We start from the raw sequence: 12,902 nt of genomic DNA, 5'->3' as shown, positions 1-12,902 counted from the left end.
CCTTCCTTCCTTCCTTCCTTCCTTCCTTCCTTCCTTCCTTCCTTCCTTCCTTCCTTCCTTCCTTCCTTCCTTCCTTCCTTCCTTCCTTGTTTTGTTTTTGGAGACAGGGTTTCTCTGTAGCTTTGTAACTTGTCCTGGAAATGGCTCTTATAGCCTAGGCTGGCCTTGAACTCACAGAGATCCACTGCCTCTGCCTCCTGAGTGCTGGGATCAAAGGCGTGCGCCACCACCACCAGCATATATAAAGCAGTTTTTAAAGTTACTAATAAGACATTTAGCATTATTCTTTTGATAATAATTCTTAGAATGTGGTAAAGTATATCTCACTCTGGAATTGCTGTATTTTAGTGCTCAGTAGCACATGTGACCATTGACTACCATAGTAGGTAGTGATTTTAGAGTGTCACAGATCCATAACCACCTGACATTCAAGGCATAGCTTAGACATTGATTCATAAGAACTGTTTATTTGACAATGATCTATATTGAAACCTTAAAGCAGCTGTTTCCTGCAGGTCACTTCAAGTATGAAGAGGACTAGTATGTACTGTTCATGTAGCTCTTGCAGACGGAAGCAGCAAAGTCAACTTACAGGGTCTAAATTACTTACCATGGCTAAACATTATTCAGAACCAAATATGTCTGGCTCCAAAGGGTACACCCTTTATCATATAGTGGAAGAGAAAATGTGACAAAGGTTCTAGCCAAATCTTACAAGGCTGTAGTGGGGGCTGGGAATGTAGTTCAGTGGTAGTGAATTTACCTAGTACATGGAATTCTATGAGTTAATCCTTAACAGTGAAGTAACACCTTAAAAGCTTTGCAACTCAAAGATAATCAAGGGGTTTTAAATAGAAGAGTGCTTTACACCAACCTGTCAGTGATGTGTAGCAAGTAGGAGATAATCTTAATAAAACAGCACATTCTGTTGGGTGAAGAGAACTTTGACAAGTACCATAGAAGTGTGAAGTGTGCACAGGACTTTCAGTAAGAACCCCGCTGCTGTTTGTTCTTTTCCAAATTTGGTGGCAGTTTTTCTTATAATAATCCAGAAGTACCGAATGATTACCTCGGTGATAACATATAGTTCCAAAACCATGAAATTGCCTTGAAGAAAGTAGCAAGGACAGTTGTAGATCCTTGGGGGAATGCCTGTTGTCATGGATATATGTCAGAATTACAGAGCCACCTTAGATCCCAGCACTCGGGAGGCAGAGACAGGTGGATCTCTGTGAGTCTGAGGCCAGCCCCCGAGTTCCAGGACATCCAGGACTACACAGAGAAACCCTGTCTTGAAAAGCAAAAAAAAAAAATTTTCTAGTGTCCTAGACCTAAATGCCTATCATTTTTGGCACTGTTATTTTGCTGTGTAGACAGAACCAACAACATTAAAACTATTGATATCTAGAGATCAGTTCATAGAGGGAAAGGTGACCCAGGGTTGGTAATATAAAGACACCATTAGAAAAATTTGTAGTGCTGAAAAAAAAAACCAAGAGACAAAAAAAAAAAAAAAAAAAAGAAGAAGAAGAAGGCTTTTAAGAGAGAATATCCTGTGATGTGCTTTAAAAAACAAAAGTCACAGCGCGCCACAACCAGGAAATTGTCTTCAAGAATCTCATGTTAGGAAGTTGATCTAAAAACAGTTACTCTGTAACAATGGTTCTCAACCTGTAGATCATGACCCCTTTGGGGGCCAAATGAGCCTAAGGATCAGATATTTACATTAGGATTCATAACAGTAACAAAATTACAGTTATGAAGTAGCAACAAAAATAATTTTAAGGTTGGGAGTCACCACAATCTGAGAGGCTGTATTAGGGTCGCAGCATTAGGAGGGTTGAGGACTGGTGTTAAAAGCTGGCAGGGTTGGGAAGCTGAGGTCCACTGCGCTAAGATTAACTAACACAGGAAGGGAAGGGCACGGAGGAAAAGTTGAGGAAGGATTTTGTTGAGTTTTAATCTGACATGTTGAGCATTACCTACAGAAAAGCGTTAATGCAAGACACATAGTGTAGTTAAAACATTTCAAACAATCACTTTTATGTAACTATACAAACAAACATCTGCCCACACCTAATTCGGGCACCATTCTGTAACCCTTCCTATAAAAACGGGGCCATACAGATAGATCCATTTCTTTCCCTCATCACATATCTTAATATGACACCTAAGCTGAAGTGGTTCAGACATTTCAGGAGAGAACAGTAGACAGGAAATTATTAGTATAGCAGTATTATTCTGTCAGTCACAATAAGACATTCCGCCATGTCTATAATTTTGAAAGTACCAGAATTCATGAAAATTTATAGGTCACTTATACATTCTGCCATTTACAAATTCTGCCTATAGTTCCAAAGTCACTTATAAATACATATTTATTTCAGGGCCAAACTTTTCTGTAACGAAACTACAGAGAGATTGCCTCCATCTCATGATGCATAAATATTACATGCCTTAACTTTTAAGATTAATTTTCTATTCATGCCAAACTTAGCAAACCTGTTTTGTATCTACTATATCTGTACGTATAATAGATTATATGTGATAAGTAAATATGAAGCTAGCTTAGAATAAAATCTTATTTTGTTATATTTCTTATTTTAGGACAGATTCCATAAGTAAGGAAACGTATTTGTGGGGAAGGCCTTGGTCCTGCCTCAAAGCAATGTGCTAGATTTTGTTGACTCCCCATTGGCAGCCTTACCCTCTCTGAGGAATGGATGGGAGGGAAGGTAGAAGGAACTGGAGGAAAGGAGGAAGTGGGAACTGGATTTGGCATGTAAAATGAGAAAAGATAGTTTAAAAAAATAAATTTAAAAGAAAATGTATTTCATTCTCAGATAAATGCTAACTACAGACTTGATATACACAGTCATACTTATATGCAAATTTAAAGTAGAAAAACAATACTATTTTTGTTCCAAAACACAAAATGGGATGAAGATTGGACACAGGACCTGATACATGCTAGGCAAACTGCTGCTGAAATTTTCCAGCTTCCTTGTGGGCTTTTACAATGCTTAATTCTTTAGGGCTGGAGAGATGACTCAGCAGTTAAGAGTACCGACTGCTGGTCCTGAGTTCAATTCCCAGCCTTCACATGGTGACTCACAACCATCTGTAATGGGATCTGATGACCTCTTCTGGCATGCAGGTGTCTATGAAGACAGAGCACTTGATACATAAAAAATAAATAAATAATTAATTAATTAAAAGAAAAGCTGACAAAAATCAAAAGACCATACTTAGTTCTCTATGTAATTCTCTTGGCTTTTCCTCCAATTGGTTCAAGTCTCCAGTCTCTGTTCCCAGATTTTTAAAGGGGAAATTCTTATTTTGCAACATTGTTTATCAGGATGAGAAATAGTTGTTACCAATGGCTAATGTGTAATAGACAGTCAATAAATTACAGGTACTGTTACCTTAAAGAACTAATCTCTCAATCAAAAGTATAGTAACAAATGAGAGTTTGGGCTGGGGCTGTAGCTCATTGGTAGAGAACTTGACTCCCATGAATGAGGCCTCAGGTTCAGGTTGAAATGAGAGAGACAGACAGAGACACAGAGAGAACAAAAACTTAAACTGTTATCCAGATTTTATTTTAATTCATGAATCATTTTTTGAGAATTTCATACATAAGTATACTATTTTTACATAATTTTTACCCCCACTCCTTCCATTTTCCCAAGCCATATTACTCTCTCAAATTCATATTTTCTTCTATAATTATTATTGTTTTATATATACGTACATGTGTATACACACCCCCACACCCATTAGGTAACCTATCAGGGAGCTTGTTCCTGAAGAAAGCTGTTTTTCCTCCCTCAGAAACCATTGACAACCCATAGCTCATCTAGGGGTGTGGCCTCATGAAATTTTCTAATCTATGTTGAAATGCCATCTGGTATTGCCTTGTGCAGGTTATAACCATAGTAACTTAACAGTCCACTTTGTTCGTATGAACTATGAATGATCTATTTTAATAATTACATTGATTTCAATTATCATGGCCTCAATGACAGTTTCCGCTGTCACTGTAAAGGCGTCTCCAGAACATATTTATCATGGGTCTTTTCTGTTGCCCTAGGGAGCATGCTGCTTCTTTGAGCTTGGTCAATGTTTTTCCTTCTGGTGGTAATGGTAGTTGTTGTTAAGAACTGGATGAAGTCTGTTGAATACACACTTGACCAAACTGACAGATGAATTGCTGAACTTCTTGTTATGATTACTGTTTCTTCAAAATCTATGGTTCCATTAAATTTGGGATAGCTCAGCAGTGAGATATAAAACTGGTCTCTCTCCATATGTTCCCATTAGTTTAAAAGAATATATTTCTTAAGTCCAGTTATTTTAATTTTTTCGGGTTTTGATGACTTATGTTGTTAAGAACGTACAAACTTGTGTGCTGCCAAGGGTAAGAATTAGCTGCTGTTTGGACCCTTAATTTTCAAAAAGTGTTTTATTTCTTTAGTATGCTTCCAGGCCTCATCATCTAAGATTCAAATGAACTAAGTCTCCACATTCTACTTAAGTCTCTTCCAGATTTTATATAAAATAATAATGACAAATAAGAAAAAATCAAGGGGACTGGAGAGATGGCTCAGCCATTAAAGGATAGGCTCACAACCAAAAATATAAGAAAAGACCAAGAGCCTGTCATTACTGTCACAAAACACTGTAGCAAACATTATTGTAAAGGCAGCTGGGACCCCTGTCCTCTTTTTGATAAGACCTGACTATTGAACCCAGCTCCATCATTGCAAATCTTCTATCTTGGTCAGTGAAGTTGGGTTTCTGGGTTGGGTTGAATCTCCTGACTGATAGATATACCAGAAATCCTTAGTACGTGTTCGTACCAAGTATCAGATATTGTGTTGCCTAATCCCCTCACATAAACTTCATTTGCTAATGGGATCTGTCTTGTATTCCTCTGTTTGTACTGACAGACCACTAGGTGGACCTTATCCATGGAAGACTGGTCTAGTGGATTCGTCTTTAAGTTAGGTGATTCTATAGGGAAATTTGGAGAATATTTGAGAACTAAAACTGGAGATAAGAATATATATAGAACTTAACTGCTGACACCTGGAGCGGAAGATGCACTGATAATATCAATACTTTTAAATGCCAATAAAATGGCACAAAACAGAAAAATAATCCAACTATTTGTGTAACAGTTTATATTCTACCTCCCACAAAAACTTGTGTTAGAATTAGTACAGAGCTGGCATGTAGAACAGTACCCCAGGTGAATCATCAGGGTCATTTTCTTAAAGTTTGAACAGAAATCAGAAGCAGATGTTAAATGTGAATACAGTCAGTGGTATGCACAAATCGTGACGACTTCCCCTGATTCGAAAACAGGGATCTAAGCCACTCACTCAGAAGATGTGGGCAGAGTTCAGCAGTTTCTACACTCAAGATTGAAATTTCCGAGTCATTTTTTAAGATACAAAATTCCTTATGGATGTAATCTGCTCTATGAAATTACACGAACTTGAGGACTTTTAATTTCAGCAGTGAACACTATCTTGCCCAAGCTAAAATTTACCTTCAGTGGTGTTAGTTTTTTCTCCTGTTGCCTGCTTACCATACCTGCATACCACACCTGCTTATCCACCGACTTAGAGTTGTTAAAATCATTATGCTTTGATTAGACCGCCGGAGAAACTACAACCGGCTAGAGCTGATTCAGATACCTTTTGCCTCCTTGAGTAAAACTGTGTCAGAAACATGCATAATAGACTTCCTGATGTACTGTAGTAGCCGCCAGCAGCTTATGGCTATTATCTCAAAATATATCTAGTTGGAATTGAAAATCCAAAGAGTGAAACACGTACAGATTTTTAAGCTCATTACAAATAATATATAAATTATTTCAGTGACTTTTATATTAATTATATGTTGATATAATTGTATGTTAACTGAAACATAATCAAACTGATTTCAAGTGATTTTACTTTTTTAAAATGTGCTCTGCTAAGTCACTTAAAATTACATATATGATTCTCATTTTCTGTTGGAAAGCCTCTCAGTAGAATGCTTGTAAGTCCGGCTTGCTATGTGAGTTCAAGGGCAACGTGATTTCCCTCAGGTATATCACTGGTATTGCTTGCAAGTTAGCTGACAGTGCCCTGTTTTCTCTGACTGTTTTTATAGGGTATGGAAAGAATAAGAAATTGGATGTGTTTTGTTGTACCAGTGTAGAGGCTGATTGAGTCAAATCCTAATTATACCCCATAGTACCATTACTTTATAATTCTAATTGTCATTGATACCACATTTTAAGAGAACAATAACCTCTCCTGTTGCCTTCCTTGTGTTTATTTAAACCATAACCTAAAAAATTGCCAACTAGTAAAATTAAGCACAGGTCTTCACATAATTAGTGTTACTGATGGCAATAACTGTGAAAACCTGGCTAGAGTCCACATTTTTCTACTTTTACTGATTCACATGTTAATTTTTCCTTAGCAGATACCTTTCCTTTGTCATCTTTAGACACATGGCCCACTCAGATCTAGTTAACAAGATGTGCCTCCGTGTTAATCCTAGTCAGGCCATGGACACTAAGAGAACGAACAAGGTCCTCCCTCTTCCTCTACTTCCCAAGCCTCAGCACCACCTCTTGCTGTGTTCATCATCAGTTTCGCTTGAAAAGTTTCGTTTTCCTAAATTGGTGATCTTTCAAAAGTTTCTTTTCCCTGAAAGCAATACAATCTTGCAAAACTTGCTTGGAAGCAAAGTGGAATGCTGTTTGACTAGGGACATGTATGTGGGGCTTTATTGCCCACTGCAGAAATGTCCTTGCCCCTCTCCCCAAAAGAGCCACTGTGCCCTACTGTGGAGTTTCTGTCTGGAGCACAGTTTGTCAACTATGATTTAAGTGACCTGTAACAGCAGGATTTCCTGTCGTGGGGTGATGGCTAGCGGTAGTCACCCAAGAACTAGGCTGAGATCCCCAGTAATTTGCTGCTGTTGGGAAAGAGATCAGAGGCAGTGCGGTGGAGTAGCCTCAGAGTGACAGCAGGTGTGCCTGGGTAAGAAAACACAGCTTGTTAACCTCGGGCCTGCGGGAAAACGCTCCAAGTGCTTCCAGTCCACAGCATGAAATTAATTGTAGTTCTCGAATACAATGTGATGTAACTGGGCTACAAAAATAGAAAATAAAATGTTCTGCATTTCTGTGTTGAAGGTGTTAGTAATTCGCACTACCTAAGACATAGCATAAATGAAATACATTTTCTCCCCAAAATTATTAAACATTGAAAGATGCCTTAATGAAGGTTTTTAAGACATTTTTTAGGTTTCTTTAAAATTAAAATTTATTTTTATGTATCTAAGATGGTTCATGCATAAGGTCTAAAATTTGAAGAAAAAATAAAATGGATTCAATATTTGGAGAACTCCTAGACTTTATCTAAGTAATGTAGTGTCCATCAAATATTTAATATTGTATTACTATTATTCTGTGAACTCTTAATTTTCCTTAGTATGGATCTAAACATAAAGGACTTCAGTATTAGAAATTAAAACGTGGTTCATAAGCATTAAAAGATGTTTTTCATCTTTTCTGTCTTTCTTTCTAGAATCTTGGCCGACAACTCTGCTATGTAGTTGTCACTATGGGTAGTTTGGCATGAAGATCCATCCAATCTTAGGCATGTGTCTATTCATACTTCATCTTCTCAGAGAGAGTATCATCTAAAAGCACATTTTAGAGTATAGCCCACGTGTAGATCAAGTATTGTTGTTGTTTTAATAAAAGAGATAGAGGATGGCAGAAGAGCTGTTGTTTTGTTCCTGAGTCCTCTAATTCCCTTGCTGCCTTTTTGTTTTGTTTTGTTTTGTTTTTTTGAAAATTAGAACTACTTAGTGATGTCCTCAGCCCAAGATATGTAAGAATCATTATACTGTCTGATGAGACTGAAGCATTACAGTCTTTTTTCCCCTTTCTAAACCAAGTGTCCTTTTCTAAACAGTGAAGACTCAGACCTCATGAGAAATGAGGGAACTAATGTTTGTTGAAGCCTTCTATTTGATGAACACTCAGGAAGGCTTTATATATATATTACTTTTTTTGATTCTCACAATCTCATAAGGTTATAAATATGGGAAACTGAGGTTCAGAATAAGAATTTGCCCAAGATCTATAGAGAGGTGGTTTAAAAACAAGCATATCTAATTCCAGAGGTAACTGATATTTGTACCACATTAGCTCACTCTTGAAAATCCGTCCCTAATTTAAGCATTAAAGCAAGCCATTCTGAGTATGATTTTTATAATTAGATTGTAGATGTTATGCAATTTATTTTTTAAAAAAGCTTTCCTTTGATTATACAGTTAATATATTTATGCAATAAATATAAATATATTGTACATAATTTTATGTAATGAAAAGTCACCTATAATTTCAAAAGTTCTTTACAAGCATTATAAAACAGACTGGTGAAATGAAATTTCAAGGAAATAAGAAGATAATTGGAAAGTAACACCTGTGTTCTTTCCTGCCCTTGACTGCCATATAAATCATTAAGAAGAAAGTCTCCCTTAATAAATGACTGTACTCCTATTTTAGATTCTCCATCATTTACTGCTGTGTCTCCTATTGGACGATGACAGGATTCTAAAATAAGCTTTCTTTTCTTTGGGTTAGCCTAGTTAATCTTATAAATGAAGATAATATGATATTGGGAATTGCATTTACCAGATAAGGCAGACAATGGTTGGTTTATCATTTCTCTTTTCTGAATCACAAAAATTATAAATAAGTGGTTCCCTAAATCTTTCTCTATATTAAAAAAAAACACTTTTATAGTCCATTAGCCCTCAGACATAGTTTAATAGCATTAATAAACAAGTATACTTTAATTCTCCAGTGGTGATTATGATATAAATTATTATAAATAAATTTTGACTTCTCATGAAATTGTCTCCAGGTTGAGTACAGAAAAATAAAATAGGTGTGTTTTTCAGATATACAGCATGGTGAATATGAACAAATTACAGATAATCCTTTTACATCTATGAGAAAAAGTGACCACACATAGTAATTAAAAAGTAGTGAAAGTCTCATAAAGAATATATTTATTAGCCAAGATAGTTTGTATCCATCTCATCTCCTGCTGATTTCCAATTTACTAGGCATAGGGAGTTGCATCTGCCAGAAACTGTGATTGCATTGTGGAAGTAGTAAGACTCAAATTAATCAACCCAACACTTAGTGGTCCCTGTCATAGCTTCATCTATAAATTAATTTCACCTTTCTTCCCTGCACAAGGTCTATAACATATTCTAGTATATTTGTTTAGGAAATCTCATTGACCCTAAATGAGTGATCCCCTTCCCATGTGATAGTGTTGTTACCATTAATGTAGGAAAGCCTGTGTTCTTCACAGTCTGGTCCGTGGCGTGGAAGACTATCAGGATCCACTGTCATTGGCATGGGCACATATTCAGCAGCTCAGGTGACTTGTCTCCCAGAAGCTTCAGAAAGTGGAAGCTCTTGCTCAACAAGACAGGTGTGTTTCCCACAGGGTAATGACCTTGAGACACAAGAGAGGAGTATGAGATGGCCCCTGACCCCCTGACAGGACTTAGTTACTCAGGGACCTCAGAAGAAAGAAAGGCAGAAAGCTATCAAGAGAAGTTTAGTTATTCCTCTTATTGCAAAACTTTTGCTGTTAATATTCATAAGAAAGTCAGGGAAAGTTGAAGGCAAAAACCACAGGCAGGTAGGTATGTGGTTTCCTTCCCAGCTGTGAGGTGCCACCATTATACCTCTTGTTGCTTTTCTCATTTACCAGTTGCTCTCTGTGTGCTTCTCGGGGGTATGAGTCACTGGAAGAAGGCAGGAGAGCTGTAGAGTTGAGTCGCACTCAGTCTACCTCCGCATTCCTTTTCTCAATGCCCTGGCTTCTTACCATCTTGGCCTATTGACTTTGTATTAAAAGTCTCCTCTTACTTGACAGTGGCCCTAGAAAAAGGTATGTTCCCTGGTTGTGTGTGTTCTTTTAGGGGTGCTAGGAAGGATCACACTAGGACTTCATATATACACTAGGCAAGTATTCTACCAATAGAACTACATCTGTTTCCCAAGCATCCCCTGTGCAAACTTTTAGCTAACTAGGCAAGGTTGCCACTTAATTCCCTTTACCTTCTTTCTTTCCCTCTGCTTTTACCTAGGTTTGCATTTCCAGTAACATGGTTGCCCCAAAGTGGAAAAGAGAGTCTGAGCAACCCTACGGGAGCTTTTCCCAGATCACCTCCTACAGAAGGATGTCTTGGGATGCTGCCAGGACAGGGATAGCCAGAGCTATTGGAGGAGGTAGTCAGCTTCCTGCGACCATGGCACAGCTGTATGAAGAGGGTTATCCTTTCCCTCTCCTTGCCTGTTTCACTGGTCTGGCAAAGTCACTGCATGTAGCATCTTCACGCATAGGGCTTTTAGCGGAAACATGCCACAAAGTGCCCTGGTTTGTTTTTACTGCAATAATTTATTTAACTTTATTTCATATTCACTAGTGTGAAAGTGTCAGAGTCCTGGAACTGGAATTACAGACAGTTGTGAGCTGCCATGTGGGTGCATAGAATTTAACCCAGGTTGTCTGGAAGAGCAGCCAGTGCCTTTAACTACTGAGCCATCTCTCCAGCCCTGGAAACTAGCTTTTAAGATGACTCATGTCAACTGAGAAATGAGGCCTGTGAACTCTTAAAGTCCCTGATTTCCTGATAGTCCTGGATCTTCACAAAGACATTTGAGAGCCTGGCATGATAGCAGACCTCTAATCCCAATACTCAGGAAGTAAAGGCAGACTGGTCTCTGAGTTCAAGGACAGCCTGGCCTATATAGCGAGATCCAGGATAGCCAGAGCTACATAATAGAGAGTCTCTGTCTCAATAACAAAAAAGACATTTGAGTCACTGGAGCTCCAGGTAGGCTTGTTTGGTGTTCTGCCTCCTGGGTCCTTGTCTAAGTTGCCAGGGAAAGCACATGCTGACCTGCATCTTTAGTCCTGGAGCAGACTCCCGTCCCCAGTGCCATGCTCCACATCCCTTCCTCTTCATTTCTTCTTTCTTAGCTGTGTTTTGAATGTTCATGTTAGAAGAGTTTTAGAAAATGAATCTGTATTAGAATAATCCGATAAGGTTACAGTTCTCCCCTTTGAAGGGCTAGGTATCCACACACTCTATAGCAATGCAAACATCTGTCCATCCACCCCACTGCTCTAGGGCTCATAATGAGGCAAACAGAGGCATTAGGGAGTAGAGTCAAGAGAAGCAATGATAGAGACTGCCAAGACCCCGAATGTCCTTTCTCAGTTTCTTCACTCAATCTCCATGGCCATCTGGTTCATCCTTTCCATTCCCTGAGAAACACAATGATTTTCAAAGATTGAAATGATTCTTTTTTATTTTCAATGGAACTTATCTAAGAGTCTCTGTAAATACGTTAATTTGTTTGCCTCAAATGAGCTCTAGTCACTGCAAAGTAGGATTCTTATATATACCAACTCCAAACACAAATAAAATAAGCCTCCATTTATAAGAATGAGACCTGGGTGTTTCATACCAACCAACAAGTACTGAGTCCAATAGGACCTTCAAGCTCTTATCCATTTTACTCCACAGAAACTTAGTACTTACAGTAGAGGCTTGGAATTTTCTCTGGAATTCCAATCCCACTAAACCAAAATAGTTGGGGAAGGGAGGTTCTTAGTAAATATTTATTCATGTTCTCTTACTTACTCCAAGATGACTGCAAATCCTCCAACATACTCAACCTAACATGAGGTTTGCATGAGAGATGTCAACTATACTTATTGCTATAGTATTGAAATAAAAAAATGATACCTAAAGGAACATATTAAATTATAAATACAGGATCAGCTTTTTTTATTGAGTAAGAAGACACTCTGAATGCGTGCATAGAGTTTGTAAATGCTTGCAGAGCTGCAGTAAAATTTCCGGTATTTGTAGAAGAGCTCTTTGCATAGTCAGCGGCTGATGTGTAGCTGTGGTTTCAGCACACGTTAGATGCTGATTTCTGCGATGCTCCGTCAGACTTAGTCCATTTCTTCTCCAGCAGCCTCCTCCAGCTGCTCCTTGTAGCTATGAATTGTGAGTAGGCAGACCTTGCTACATGCCTGAGTGACCCCATTCTCTCCTCACTGTCCAAGTCCAAGCAGTTTGGGGCCACCTGGTGGTTTTCTGTTCCGACTCATCTATTACTAGGGATAATTCTGAGACTTGTTGGCTGATAGGGACATCTCTCTAAGGTCATTTTTAAAATATTTTAATATTTTTAATATTGTATTTTTATTAATTATTCAAGGATTTCCTACAATGTGTTTTGCCACATCTAGCACTGGTCCAGGGATGGACCTGCCTAGGGGCAGCAAGAGAGTGAAGAAAAGACACAGAAAAGCCAGGTTCAGGTGGACTCTACTCCATTCTGATGGAGAAACCATAGCACCCGGAAGTTCAGCATGCTTGTTACAGAGTTGAACAGAGGGGCAGGGCTATCGTATACAGCTGAACAGGAGCTGGGATTATTACACACAGACAAACAAGGGGGCAGGTTTATGGAGTGCAGCTGCATCAAGGAGACAGGTAGCCTCAGTAGGCACCGCCTCTGGAGTGGAGCAATCTTTGAGCTGTAAAGATGTAGGCAAGGGAATTTTGTAGACGTTTCTGCATACACTATCAGTATCCACACTTGGATACCCAGCACCAGCACAGCCACCGCCCCCAAGGAAAGCTCCCCCATTCTCCGTGGCTCTGAGGCTCTGTGGTCCTTGACTTGCTGTGCCCATGTCAGCAGCACACATTCTCCAGGGCTTCCTCTGCTTGTACGTGGTTTATTAAAGTCACCCACCCCTACCTCCTTACCCCCT

Source organism: Alexandromys fortis, unplaced genomic scaffold (genome assembly GCF_014885135.2).
Source record: "Alexandromys fortis isolate MF-2015 unplaced genomic scaffold, M_Fortis_MF-2015_v1.1 scaffold_89, whole genome shotgun sequence".
Classification (NCBI taxonomy): Eukaryota; Metazoa; Chordata; class Mammalia; order Rodentia; family Cricetidae; genus Alexandromys; species Alexandromys fortis.
This window is presented reverse-complemented; position numbering follows the sequence as displayed.